Genomic DNA, 15,469 nt, shown 5'->3' with positions numbered 1-15,469 from the left:
TGGAAACTAAGAGTTTGTAATTGTAAAACATATGAACATCATAAATGCATATAGGGTTAGTGGGAGAATGTCATTTGGGCATCTTTACATATAATACTCCCCTTAGATGCTAATTAAATATATGAAATATGTTTCATTAAAATCTTACTAGGAAGAAACCTAATAGTAAAAAATCTCAAAAATACATATTTCATATAATCTAATAATTCTAGAAGAATACAATATATTTCTTTCCCTAATGAAAACATCAAGTCGCCGTATTCAATGTTGTGCACCAATTTTTTAAAGATTGCACTAGGTAATGACTTTGTAAATAAGTCTGCTAGGGTATCTTTCGAACAATTTGTTATACAGTGATGCTGTTTTCTTGAGTATAAAAAAATTTTGGGGAAATAGTTCTATTTCTTGTATTGGGAAGATTTTTAGTAGAAGGTTGTTGGGTTTCCTTTCTTTTCTCATGAAATAGTGGATTATTATTATATGTATATTCATCATTATATTTGTAATATTTTGTAATTTTTTTTTCTTATAGGTTGATACTTTGATATATGAAGACCTTATATTTGATTCATAATTAAGAAGAATAATATTACACTATTTTATTCTAATTTTTTAGAAAAAAAACCAATTAGAAAAAAAAACCCTAGCCACCATTGTAAAAACCTAGCCACCACCGGAACCCTAGACGTCGAAATCATCGACACACCCTGCTTCTTAACGGAACCTCTACTGTCCTACGATCATCCGACGTTTCTATCTAACCTTTTGCTGGAATCGCCGCCATTGTCGGCAACCTGTCGTCCGAACCATCGCTTGTTCCTCGACCCGCGTCGTGCTAGATTCGTTCTGCCACTCACTTGCGTGGTGCCAGATTTGGTTGTGTCCACTCGTTTGCCCAGGCAGTCCGCCAGCCATCTGGTTCTATCCACTGTCTTCCGCCGGCCACTGGCTGGACCTTGCAATTTACCCTAACTTTAGATCTAGCTGTCGTTGCTGTCTCTCTCTCTGTGGCACTCTCTCCGACGGTCAAGGTGCAGTTTACGTGTTTTTCAGGTTCGTGCGCCAATGCAGTTCGCATGTTTTCAGTTTTTGGTTGGTTTGGATTTGGCAAAACGCTAGTGGAAAAGGAGTATATAAATCTCACCTCGCACATATATAGATCTGATTTGGTTCAAATACAGTGGTTTGGAATCAGATTTGGTCCAGATTTTAGTTTCGTTCATCTTAAGTATGGCTAGTCTGATTTATGGTTTGATTTGGTTTGGTTTGGTTCTATTCATATTTGTGGTTAATTCAAAGTTTTTTTTTTTTTTTTCTAACGTGGATTATTTTTTCTAATCAAATTGTTGTTGGTTGTTGATTTAAGTTACCTCGTTATGGAACAAATTCATCAACTCCTGATACTGTTGCAAACCAAGTTTTCATCGGGTAATCTTTGTATTTCCTTGGCACAGGTGGAGTTATCCTCAATTTTTTTCTAGTAATAGTTCATCTCCTTGGATCATTGATTCAGGAGCTATTGACCACATAACTGGTTCATCTCACATTTTTTATACATACTATATTTCTCATGAAAATAATAAAAAAAAAAATTAAAATCACCAATGTGAAGAAAATTTTCAAAAAAGATCATTTGAGCGGAAGCAATATCGACCCAGATTCCATTTTTCATTGAATGTAAGTTTTATCATAAACATGAACAAGATATGCATTTACTTAAATTACAACATGCTTTAAAAAAAATACTTAGGGTTTCAAAAACCTTTCTTCAAGAACTCTCTCGAACAAAACATGAACGGATCACATTCTCCACGTGGGTCTCCTTCTTCAAAAGGGACACCACCATTTGAGAACCATTTGTATTCTACTTTTCTTCTCTCTAAATTTTTAAGAAAGTACTCTTTTCTCAATTTTTTTCATGAAGATGAAAATCTCATCCACCATTTTTTCACACAACCCACATATATTAATTGAGAAAAAAATAGGGGGAAATAGGGGGAGGGAGTTGTATCTCCTTCCCTTTAATTAATTTTAATTAAATTTATTTATATATATATATATTAACTACTTTATTATTTATTATATATATATATATACTATATGTTATATCAAATATAACATATAGTCTATAGTTTTATATTGCATCAAATACAATATAACATAGATTTATTTTCTCTCAACAATACATGACATTTAATATAAATCACATTTAATATAAATCACATTTATATTAAATTCACTTAGATGAATCTCATCCATATAATTGATATTTGGATCATATCCAAATATTTAATTCATCTCAATATAAATCATATTTATATTAAATTTAATTACATGAATCTCATTCATATAATTAGTATTTGAATTATATTCAAATTCTTCTCATATTACCTTAAAATATAATGTATAGAATACATTATATTAATTATATCACATATATAATCAATTTAATTAATTATATCATATATAATTAATTCCCTCAATTAATTTGAACACTTCAAATTAATCCAAAACTAATTCTCAATTAAATCCCTATTGAGCTACCGAGGGGACCTTATGAACATGTAGATTGAAGCTACAACGGTACTCGGATAATTAATTAAACTCTTTAATTAAATTACCCAACATCCATTAATTACCGATCATTCCACTAAAGACCGACAATTGCACTCTTCGCACTATAGATAAATTTTTGTGTCCTGGATATAACTAATCAACAGTATGATGATTCTTCACAAATTGTTCATAACAGCTGGGCCAAAATTATCATTTTGCCTCTGTAGTTATATCTAACTCCTTAAGTACTATTGATCTCTCTAATGAACAATAAGTCATAGTCTAACTATGACCAAGTCCCTTGGGCCAAGAGAAGGTGTGGCCACTATGTTCAAGACCTAGAGCATCGGGGAAGGAGTAAAGTTCATCTTGTGTAACTGTGTTCCCTGCTCCCGAGCCAGACGAATCCCCAAAATGGTAGAGTTGTTGAGTTGGCAATCTGGCCACTCTCACCCATACAAATCAAAGGACCACCTTCATGAGCAAGAGTTCAAAACTCACTCAAGATTTAGGTCATGTCACCTATGGTTATCCTAGTGAAATGTAAGTCTCTATTATTAACGGCGTTATATAAAGAGACTAATCATTTCGTGGTTCGGTCTTATACAAATTCTTTGTATAGGATACCCCTACTCATATGTCTCCACATGAATGATCAAGATCAGATCATTTGTAGCACTTTACAACACTTGTAACACCTACAAAGCGGGTCGTATCCGTAGTGTCACAAGGATTAGGTACCCAATCTTATCCATCTACTACAGATCGTTTAGATTATTATTTAAACAAGATCCACTTGTATGTCTCTACATACTTGTTTAAATTACATGAAATAACCTCGAATATTAGTTTATTGGATTGAGTATATGTTGATAAAATAACACTTATTTTTATCAACAACAATATATTTATACAAAGTTTACAAACTACGAGATTATAAAGAGATTCAAGACACCAATCCCAACACGATGATAGTTTCTCTTCTATTGTGGGAAAAGCAACCATTAAATTGATTGATACTCTTTTTTTGCAGTTCATTCTCCATGTTCCTAAATTAGAATGTAATCTTTTATCTATTAATAAACTTTGTCGAGATTCTAAATGTCATATTATTTTCTTTAATTCTCATTGTATCTTTCAGTATCAGGAGTCGGGATAGTAAATTGGGAGCGCTAGGATGCTTGCTGATCTCTACTACTTTGATCGAGCCTTTTTTAGTAATAAAATAACTCAGAGTCTTAGTAGTATTAGTTCTCTTTCTGATCATAAACAAATCATACATTTTGCATCGTAGATTAGGAAATCCTTATTTTCTCCATCTTAAACAAATGTTTTCAAATTTGTTAAAAAAAAATATGGATTATTCTTCTCTTCATTGTGAAAGTTGCATTTTTGGAAAAAGTCCACACATTTGTCCCAAAACCATACAAAACCTCCAAATCATTTTATCTCATTCATAGTGATGTTTAGGACCCTTCTAAAATTTTGACTCATAGTGGTAAAAAGTGATTTGTTACTTTTATTGATGATCGCACACAAATAAATCTTGAGTGAGTTTTATTAATGACAAATAAATCTGGGTGAAAAATCTTGTTAAATATTTTTATGATATGATTAAAACTCAATTTCAAACCAAAATTAGTATTTTACACTCTAATAATGAAATTGAGTATTTCAATACATATTTGAGCGATTTTTTAAAAGATAAAGATATTTTACATCAGTCTACTTGTCGAGATACCCCTCAACAACAACAAAATGAAATTGTTGAACTAAAAATTAGGCATTTACTTGAAGTTGCACGTGTCGTAATGTTTTCGATGCATGTTCCTAAGTATTTATGGGGGGAAGTTGTACTCATGGGTTATTTGATAAATAGAATACCTAGTAAAGTCTTGAATTTTAGAACCCATCTTGAATATCTTAAAATGATTTTTCTAACTTGTCACATATATTCCTATTTACCCATAACGTTTTTTTGTTGCACTAAATATGTTCACATGCCTAGTCCTTTTCGATTGAAATTCGATTATAGAGCTAATATGTACATTTTTTGGGCCATGCTTCAAATAAAAAAAAAAAAGGTTACACATGTTTTGACCCTCAAAGGAAAAAAATTATGCGAGTATATACGTATCTTTCTTAGAAAAACAACCATATTTTACCAAAAATTCTCTTCAGGGAAAGAAGTCAAATTTATAAGATAATTTTTGGGAAACCTTTCCTTATATTAGTCACCTTGACATGTCTGTCCCAAGTCCTGCAATGATAAGTATAGAAATGTCTCATTCAGGGGGAGAAATACTACAAATTGACCCTACAAATCAAATTCTTGAGTTAAATTTTTATACTAGAAGAGCAATTAATCAAAGGAACCAAGACCAGAGAGTTGATTCCACACAAAACCGATTTGAAATTCCGATAAAATGATGCTGGAAATACCTCTATAATTCCCAATGTTGAAAGGTTCGGTAATTCTTCTTCTATTTCTAATCTTTCGAATGTTCAAAATACCTTATCCATTATCTCTAACCTTGATATTCCCATTGCCATTAGAAGAGGTATTAGAACTTGTACTAAATATCCAATTGTAAATTACATCTCATATGAGAAATTGTCAGCAGTCATAAATGCTTCACATTTAGGATAGACAATTTATTTGTTCCAAGGAATATACAAGAAGCCCTAGATGATCCAAATTAGAAAGCGACTGTTATGGAGGAGATGAATGCTCTAAGACAAAGTGGTACTTGGAAAATAACAAACTTACCAGAGGATAAGAAGATAGTGGGGTGAAAATGGGCGTTTATGGTAAAGTGTAATACTGATGACAATGTTGAAAGGTATAAGGCCAGATTAGTAGCTAAAAGTTTTACTCAAACCTATGAAATTGATTATCAAGAGACTTTTGCTTCTGTTGCAAAAATTAACTCTATCAGAATCCTTTTGTCTTTTGTAGCTAACTTGGATTGGCTTCTTCATCAATTAGATATGAATTTTTTTTTCTCAATAGTGATTTAGTAGAAGAACATTTTTACCATCAAATTTTGAAATGGAACTTGGAAATACCAACTTTTGCAGATTAAAGAAATCATTATATGGTCTCAAACAGTCTCCAAGAGCTTATTTTGAATGCTTTGGAAAAAGTCACTGGTTTTGGATACTAACAAAGTCAAGCAGACCATACAATCTTCTATAAACACTCTGAGAATGATAAAACTGCTATTTTATTTGTCTATGTTGATGATATTATTCTCACAGGAAATGATGAATAAGGTTTTATTGATCTTAAGATCAAGCTTGTTAGTGAGTTCCAAATCAAAGACTTTGGAGCCTTAAATATTTTTTATGGATGGAGTTTGCAAGATCTAAGAAAGGAATTTTTGTTAATAAGAGGAAATATGTTCTTGACTTACTTTGAGAGACAATTTTACTTGGATGTCGGACAACAAAAACTCCTATTGAACCAAATCTGACATTACAAGATGCAAATCCTGAAGAAGTAAAAGGACAAAGACAGATACTAAAGATTTGTAGGTAGTTTGATCTATTTATCTCACACACGTTCATATATAACATTTGCAGTCAGTATGGTGGGTCAATTTATGCACTCACTAGGATCCACTCACTTTGAAGCAAAGTAAAAAAATCCTAAGATACTTGAAAGGAATCCCAGGTAAAGGTATAATATTCCAAAAACATGATCATTTTTAAGTTGAAGTGTACACTGATGTAGATTGGGCTGAAGTATTTTTGATAGAAAATCTATTTCTGGCTATTGTTCATTTATTGGATGAAATTTAGTTACATGGCATAGTAAAAACAAAATATAGTAGCCATGAGGAGTGTTGAAGCGGAATTTAAAACCTTAGGCCATGGAATTTGTGAAGGTATATGGATTAACAGGATCCGTAAAGAATTGAAAGTGTCTCAAAAGACACTTATACGAGTTTATTGTGATAACAAGACTACCATTGCTACAACTCATAATCTAGTTCTACATAATAGGACAAAACAAATTGAAGTTGACAAACATTTCATAAAGAAGAAGACTAATACATGTGTAATATGCATATCTTATCTTCCAATGATAAAACAAACAACAAATATACAAACAAAAGGCCTTTTGGAAAAACAATTTGATAAACTTCTCAACAAGTTGGCCATTGATGATATCTACAAACCAGCTTGAAGGGAAGTGTTGGATTTTCTTTCTTTTCTCTTGTAATATTGGATTGTTATTATGTGTATATTCATCATTTATGTTTGTAGTATTCTGTAATATCTTTTCCTTATTGGTAAATGGTCTTTCTTCTATATAAGAAGACCTTGTATTTGATTCATAATTAAGAAGAATAATATTACACTATTTTCTTCTAATTTTTAACTAAGACAAGTCACATGTTTCACCATGTTGAATCATTGATCTTAGCTACACACATTCACAACTAGCCTCATGAATTGCAAGAATTTCAGCATGATTTGAGAAAGTAGTTGTTATGGTCTATTTCGGTGATCACCATGATATAGTAGTTCCTCCATATGTGAATAAATAACTTGTATGAGATCTAGCTTTGTGTGGATCAGATAAACATCCAGAATCTACATAACCAACTAAATTGAAATTTGATTTATTTGAATAAAACAAACTCATATCAATTGTTCCTCGGAGATAACGAAGTATATGCTTAATTCCATTTCAATGTCTTTTTGTTGGAGAAAAACTATATCTAGCTAATAAATTAACTGAAAATGTAATATTTGATCTTGTATTATTAGCAAGATACATAAGTGCACCAATTGCACTAAGATATGATACTTTAGGACCAAGAAATTCTTCATTGTCATCTCGAGGTCAAAATATATCTTTCTTTACATCTAGTGAACAAACTTCCATTAGAATGTTTAATGGATGTGTTTTGTCCATATAGAACATTTTTAAAATTTTTCCTATATAAGTTGACTGATGAATAAATATCTCATATGTTAAATGCTCAATTTACAAGTCAAGACAAAATTTTCTTATTATGAGATCTTTCATCTCAAATCTTTCTCGAGATATTCTATTGTCTTTGAAAGCTCTTAGTGGGTGTTTGACAACCCAAGAAGAGTTGTGTTGCGTTGGTATTTTTTTACCAACTCAATGTTTGACAACCAACATTAAATGTTGGTGGTGTTGAGTTGATTATTTTACCAACTCATCCTAACTCACCCCAACTCTCTCTAATTCTCTCTCCCTATAATGTTTTTAATGGTTCCACCCATCAGTCTCTGTTGGCAATTACCGCTACCACACTCCAGCGACATACTCTGATGACCACCTTTGGATGGCCAACTCCGACAACCAACTCCGAGTTCTGGCAACCAACTCCGACGACACTCCGGTAACCAATTCTAACAACCAACTTGGTACAAAACAACTCTGACTTCTACATTCACACGACCAACTTTGACAAAGAATTTTGGGCTCCACTAACCACCTCTGATGACAACTCCAGTGACTAACTCCAACAACTACCTTTTCACACAAGCAGCGTCGACGACATACTTCGACTACCACCTTCGTGTACCCAACTTCGACGATCACTAATAAAAATAAAATGGTGGGTTTGATCATCCACTACTTTATCACTCTCACCTGTTTTTCCACGCATTTTCATTACTCTCCCAACCCTCTCAATTACTTTGTCGTTTCTCTCTCTCATGCGTCTCTTCACATTTACTCTCCTTCTCTCATCTTCTCTCTTCTTTCGCCTTTTGGTTCGCCTTGCTCATTTTCTCTCTTCTTTCTCTGTCTGGCTCATATGAGTTTTATTTTCTCTTTTCTTTCTCAACTTCTCCTTTCTCTCTTTTGATTTTCTTTCTATGGCTGTTCTTTTAGATCTGATTATTCTTCTTCTATTTCATTTTTTTCTTAGATCTAAAAAATATTACACACAACGTCCTATTATTGTGTCACTAAACAAAAGTTTAATGATATGTTTTAAACAACCTCTCCCTTAATGTTTTCAAATATTGCATAATTCTAATGAAATAATGGAATTTAAAATTATGGCTCAAGTTTTTTTTTTTTAAAAAAAAATAGTTTGTACACCGATGCAACATAATAATAGAAAAAATAGACATCAATATTTCTAAAATCATTCCACTGGTTTTAGAAAAAACAAAATCCATATTCCACAAATTAGTAAAAAAAAAGACTATCTAAGAGTTGGTTTTATGATTTAAATTGTAAGATTTTTTTTTTAAGATTAACATTTAAATGTCACCCCTTCTATCTAAAACAATGCCAATAATTCCATTTGATGGCATTAATCTTTTTGCTTTTTAAATTTTACAGTAATTAATGATTAAGTTGGATTTTTGAATGAAATAATCACTTCTATTTGAGTGTTTAAAAAATTGAATTCAAAATTTGTGTTCTGTATATGAATACTTTGTAGAGAATTTGTTATGTTTTGAGAATGGAAAAGAATTTAAAGTTTTTTGTTTTTATCTTAGAAAAGTTAAGAAAATACGTGTATAGTTGAAAATTAAAATCAACAATTGTCAACAATTGTAAAAAAAAAAAAAAAAAAAAAAAAAAAAAAAATCAATTTCATTTACAAAAACGGCACCAGATACCTTAACTCAACTCAGCTTAACTCTGCACACCAAACACAAACAATGTAACTCTCCAGATAATAATTATCAACTCAACTCTCTGCTTTTATTGCGCGCCAAACACCCCCTTAAAAGGTTTCGACTATATTTAAATCATCAACATATGCTGTTATAATAGCAAATCTGAACTGTGGTTTCTTTATAAAAGCACACGAATAGATTGAATTATTTTGATATCTTTCTTTAAACAGATATCTACTCAGGTGATTATACCACATTTGTCTTGATTATTTTAATCCATATAATGATTTCTGTAACTTTATTGAATATAATTCCCGAGAACTTGATTTATATGTTTCAGGTATCTTAAATCCTTCTTAGATTCTCATGTAAATATCATATCAAGATATCCATTTAAATATGTTGTGACAACATTCATAAGATGTATGTCAAAACTTTCATACACAGTCAGACTAATTAAATTCTTAGTGTAATTACATGCACCACTGGAGAATATGTTTCCTTATAGTCAATACCAAGTCTTTGTGAAAAACCTTGTGCAACTAGTCTTGCTTTATATCTTATGACCTCATTATTTTCATTTCTTTTTCTCACAAATACCCATTTGTATCCCACAGGTTTGACACCTTCTGGTGTTTGAACTACTGGTCCAAAAACCTGACATTTTGAAAATTAGTTTAATTCTGTCTCGATTGCTTCTTTCCACTAAAGCCAATCTTTTCTATGTCGATATTATTCAACAAATTTTGGTTCAAGATCCTCACTTTTTGATATAATATCAAGAGCAACATTATATGCAAAAATGTTTGTCAATAAGCACATTAGTTCAGTTCTATCTTTTTCTTATCATGACATAGTTTATTGAAACCTCATTATTATCTTTAGGTATTCCACCTTCTCTATTAGTCATGTCCAGAGCTTTTTCATGGGTATTAGTATCCTCAACTAGGTTTTTTTAGTATTGTCTATTTTCTTTTTTGAGAATTTTTATCTTTAGAACTCATTGGTCCACCACGCTTCTAGCGTGTTCCAGACTCATTAGTGATTTCTTGTTGTGCTGGAATTTATTTCCAAAGGAACAGTTACAGCTAGTACATGTGACTTAGTTACTTTCTCAGCATCTATAAATGCATTCAGTAATTGATTTTCCATATTTTGCGAATGAATTATTTTTTGAACTTCAAGTTTATATTGATTTGTATGGGGATCTCAATGAGACAATAGTGACGCATTCCATGTAATTTTTTTTTCCAACTTCTTAATTCCTCCCCCTAATGTTGAAAAAATTGTCTCATCAAAATGATAATCGACAAATTGTGTAGTAAATATATCACCAGTTAGGAATTCAAGATATTTAATAATTGATGAAGAATCATATCCAACATATATTTCTAACCTTTTTTGAGGATTCATCTTAGTACATTGTGATGGAGAAATTGGAACATATACCGCACATCAAAAAATTCTCAAATGGAAAATATTTGGCTCATGACCATAAGCTAATTTTAATGACGAGTACTTATGGTAAGCTAGTGGCCTAATGCATACAAGTGACGCAACATGCAAAATAGCATGTACCTATAAAGATGTAGAAAGTTTAGCTTTCATAAGTAACAGTGTAGCGATTAATTGCATACGTTTTATAAATGATAATGTTAAACCATTTTGTATATGAACATGAGTTACAAGATGTTCAACACTTATCCCAATTGTCATAAAATAATTATCAAAAGCTTGGGATGTAAATTCACCAGCATTATCAAGACGAATGATCTTAATTGTATAATAAGGAAATTGTGCTCTTAACTTAATTATTTGAGCAAGTAATCTTGCAAATGCAAAGTTTCGACTTGATAATAAGCACACATGTGACCATCTATTGGATGCATCTATTAATACCATAAAATATTTAAATAATCCATTTGGTGGGTTAATAGGTCCAGATATATCACCATGAATTCGTTAAAAAAATGTAAGTAAATTCAGTTCCCACTTTAGCTAATGATGGTCTAATTTGTCTTGAGAGCAAGCATCACATGATAATTCATTAGATTGAATAATCTTCTGGCTCTTCAATGGATGACCATGTGAATTCTCAATAATTTTTCTCATCATTAGAAATCCTAGATGACTTAATTTGTCATGCCAAATTGTTATATATGAATTCATGAACTTCAGGTTCATTGTTAAATATGTTTCAATTACTCGTATATGAGTATACTATAATCTAGAAGATAAAGCAGACATTCCAGTATACGTATTTCATGTGAGACATTAGATAGGACATAAAGTTATTCTATCTCATTCTTTCTATCAGTCTCAATAAGATAACCATTGCAACACATATCTTTAAATTTCAGTAGGTTTCTCTTTGATTGACTAGAGAATAATGAATTGTCAATTTAAAATGTATTCCTCTAGGAAAAAATAATATTTACTTTTCCAAACCTTTTAATCTAATTTGCAAAACCTAATATTGTATTGACTTTTGCTCCAACATTGTCAGTTCGAAAAAAATATTTTCTACTTGTAAGTATTGTATGTGTAATTGCACAATCTGCTAGAAATAAATCTTCATTCCTTATTTTTGAGTCATTCAACATATAAAAACTGTCAATGGTTACTTATTAACCAAAATAATTATAATAAGAGAAACAAAAGTTCAACCTTAAAAAAAAATGAAAGATAGATTATTAAAAAAAAACAACATTTTTTCTCTAAATATTCTCAAAATCAAAAGAAGCATTTGCTATGTCATTAACTATGTCAATTTTCTCTTCAAGAGATTCAAAAATGTCTGTCACATCCAAATTTATCATATTGGACGAGTGAAATATATAATTATCCTAGTATACAAAATTTGTTTCCATATTTTCCCCTTTTTTTCCTTCAGGAAAGTTTGATAAAGATCAACTAAATATTTTGATGTATGACATATTCGTGCCCAATGCCCAATCATACAACTTTGGAAGCATTTCTATTCAACATTTCTTGAAAACTTATCATGTAGAGTTTTTTCTTTATGATCATCATTGGTGTGGTTCTTTTGAAATTTGGACCTTTATGATCATCATTTGATGTGGTTCTTTTGAAATTTAGATGATTATAACGATTACTATGAAAAAACAATTATTTCTTCCTCTACCACGATCACGACCATAATTACGACCTTGACCACTATTATTAAAATTCACAGAATTCACTTTAGGGAATGGTGTTGTTCCAGTTGGTCAAGATTCGTGATTTTTTTAATTAATAACTCCTTATTTTGTTCGGCCATGAGAAAACATGAAATTAGTTCAGAATATTGTTCAAAATCTTGCTCTTGATATTGCTGTTGCAGAAGCATATTCGAGACATGAAATATACAAAATATCTTCTCTAACATATCCGCATCAATAATTTTCTCTCTACATAACAAAAATTTTGAACTAATTTTTAATAATACGGAGTTGAAAACACTCGCTAATTTAAAATCTTGAGCCTCAAATGCATCCATTCATAACGAACCTTTAGAAGAATAACCATTTTGTGGTGATCATATCTCTCTTTCAAATTATTCCACAAGATCTGAGAATCCTTTGTTGTTAGGTATTTCATCTTTAATCCCTCTTGGAGATGTTAATGAAGGAAAATCATGACTTTTTCCTTTTCCTGTCTAGATGTCGTACTTCTTTCTTTAATTATTTCTCCAAGGCTCATAGCATCTAGGTGTATTTCAGCATCAAGTATCCATAACAAATAATTGTCACAATTAATGGCAAAGGCTGCGAATTCTAGTTTTGTAAGATTTGTCATGGTAACACTATCACAAGACATTCTATATATATTAGAAATTTAGTATATATCAAACATACAAAATACTATTTAATTTATTGACTATAATAAAAAGAAAAAAATGACTTACCTTTAAGACCTACTTTCAGTTGGAAAAATGACAGGAGCTCGTGCTGATAACGTGTTGTAAAATTGAGGAGCACAATGAGAAGAAGGTTATGGAAAAAATATGATATAACAATAATATATTAATAAATAAAAGAAAATAACAAAATAAAAATAATGATAATAAGAATTTATGAAATTATATTGAAATCTAGAAATCACTCTTAATATTTCACCAATGTGCATTTCTCTTAAATCCACCAAATGTTATTATTTATAGGCAACTTGACAAGTATAAGGTGGAATTAAATGGACGCTTGTAATTGTAGGACATATGAACAACATGCACAGTAATATCAAATTATTCAAATTATTGGATGGAGTTTGGGATAAAAAGGTGAAATTTTAAACCTTTAAGTGTGTATTTTAACCAGTTGAGCTATCTTTGATCTCCCTTTCCACCTCTTATAGTAATTTGAAAGATTTGGTAGTTATGTATCTAAAACATGTGGGAAGATCAAATTCCACAAACCAATTAATGACAAGTGTAATTTTTATTTTAATTAAAAACACTTGAGACTACTTAAAATTTTATTTCTCTAATATTTGTAAAAGAAAAAAATATATATATATTTAAATATATCTTAGACTACAACTATTTTTGTGCATCTCATTCAATAGACTTTCACACTTTGTCATCTCAATCTTTTTCATAGTTCATGCACAAAGACTGCATGTCGAGAGTAATTCGTAGTAACATCTTATAATAGAATACTATCATTGAAAATCTATGAAAATGATAAGTTAAAAAAAAAAAAAAAAAAAAAAAAAAAAAAAAAAAAAACTTGTAGATGTTGTATGCTTTTAACCAAAACTTTGTAGGTTATCGTGATTTGTCATCCTAATTAAAGGGGAAATTGTTCTAAATTTCTTACAAATTTTACAGGACCGCTATGTTTCTTGTACTTTGGTGTTAATTAAAGAGGAAAGCTGGCAGCAGCAGATTAAGTTGTCAACTTCTCCGGTTAAGCATGAATCAAAATTTTTATTACAGAAGATCTGACAAAATATAAATACATATGGACACTACAAGAATTTTGGATCTTTCCAATAAAACTTTTTCCGACGAAAGAAAAATCGTCAACATAACCCATTTTTCCTACCGCTTTTACTATGGCATCGAGAATAAATAATCTCCCGACGGTCGTTTGATTGGGATCGGGATAAATCAGTTATCCCAACGGTAACCCAAACAACCATCAAGAGAACCGATCTCGTCCGACGGTTGTATGACCATCGGAAGAGGGTGAATTTTTAAAAAGATATTAGAATTTTTTATTAGAGTTCTCCGGATGGCAATCCAAACGACCATCGGGAGACCTTGGTTAGCCCGATGGGTTTTAAACCGTTGGGAGGGTCAATTTAAAAGAATATATATTAGGATTTTTTATTGAAGTTCTCCTGATGGTGATCTGTAGGACCGTCAGGAGACCTTGGTTAGCCCGACAGATTTTATACCGTTGGGCAAGAGTCAATTCTAAAAAAAATAATAGAATCTTTTATTGAAGTTCTCCCAACAGTAGTTCGTACGATCGTCAGGAATACCTACTTAGCTCGACGGTTGTACCATCGCCGGGAGAGGATCAATTGAAAAAAAAAAAATTGCGAACAAATATTTTGTAGAGTTCTCCCGACAGCTATCCGAACGACCGTCAGGAGTACGTACTTAGCCCGACAGTTTTTAGGCTGTCGGGATAGGGTCAATTTAAAAAAAAGCAGTAAGAATTTTTTTTATAGTTATCCCAATGGTAACCCAAAAAACCGGTGGGAGTAACTACTTATCCCGACGGTTTTTCGACCGTCGGGAGAGATTCGATTATAACCCACTTTTTCCCCTCATTTTCCCTGCCGCTTGTGAGCTTTCCCATTTTCTCTCTAACCCTAAACGACCATTTCTCTCCTCCCCACACAGATCGTCATTCGTCGTCAGTTGCTGCCATTCACCATCAGTGTTCGCCGTTCACTGCTGTTTGTGCAGTTGTCATCATTCGCTATCAGGTAAGTCGTTCGTCGCTAGGGTCAATTTATATGCTTCTTTTAACTTATTTACAACATAATTATCTATATGTTTTTTGGATTAACGATTGTCATCTTTGTATACGATTATTATGTTTGTTGAATTGACGTTTGTCAACATAATAATTCGATTTATACGATTGTCATGTTTGTTGCATTTCATCATCATCGTTTCTATTTTGATTAGAGTAGACTGAGTTCTAGTTTGATCCTGACTTGATTGGTTACTTTGGTTACTTTTACTTCAATTTAATTTATTGGGGTAATTTATTGAGTAGAATGGGTTCTAGTTTGAATCCTATAATATTTTCATTATATAGTTTTCTTTTAT

The sequence above is a fragment of the Benincasa hispida genome, chromosome 9 (assembly GCF_027475165.1).
Source record: "Benincasa hispida cultivar pf3 chromosome 9, pf3_genome.v1.1, whole genome shotgun sequence".
Classification (NCBI taxonomy): Eukaryota; Viridiplantae; Streptophyta; class Magnoliopsida; order Cucurbitales; family Cucurbitaceae; genus Benincasa; species Benincasa hispida.
The sequence above is the reverse complement of the archived record's forward strand: the minus strand, read 5'-3'. Positions refer to the sequence as shown.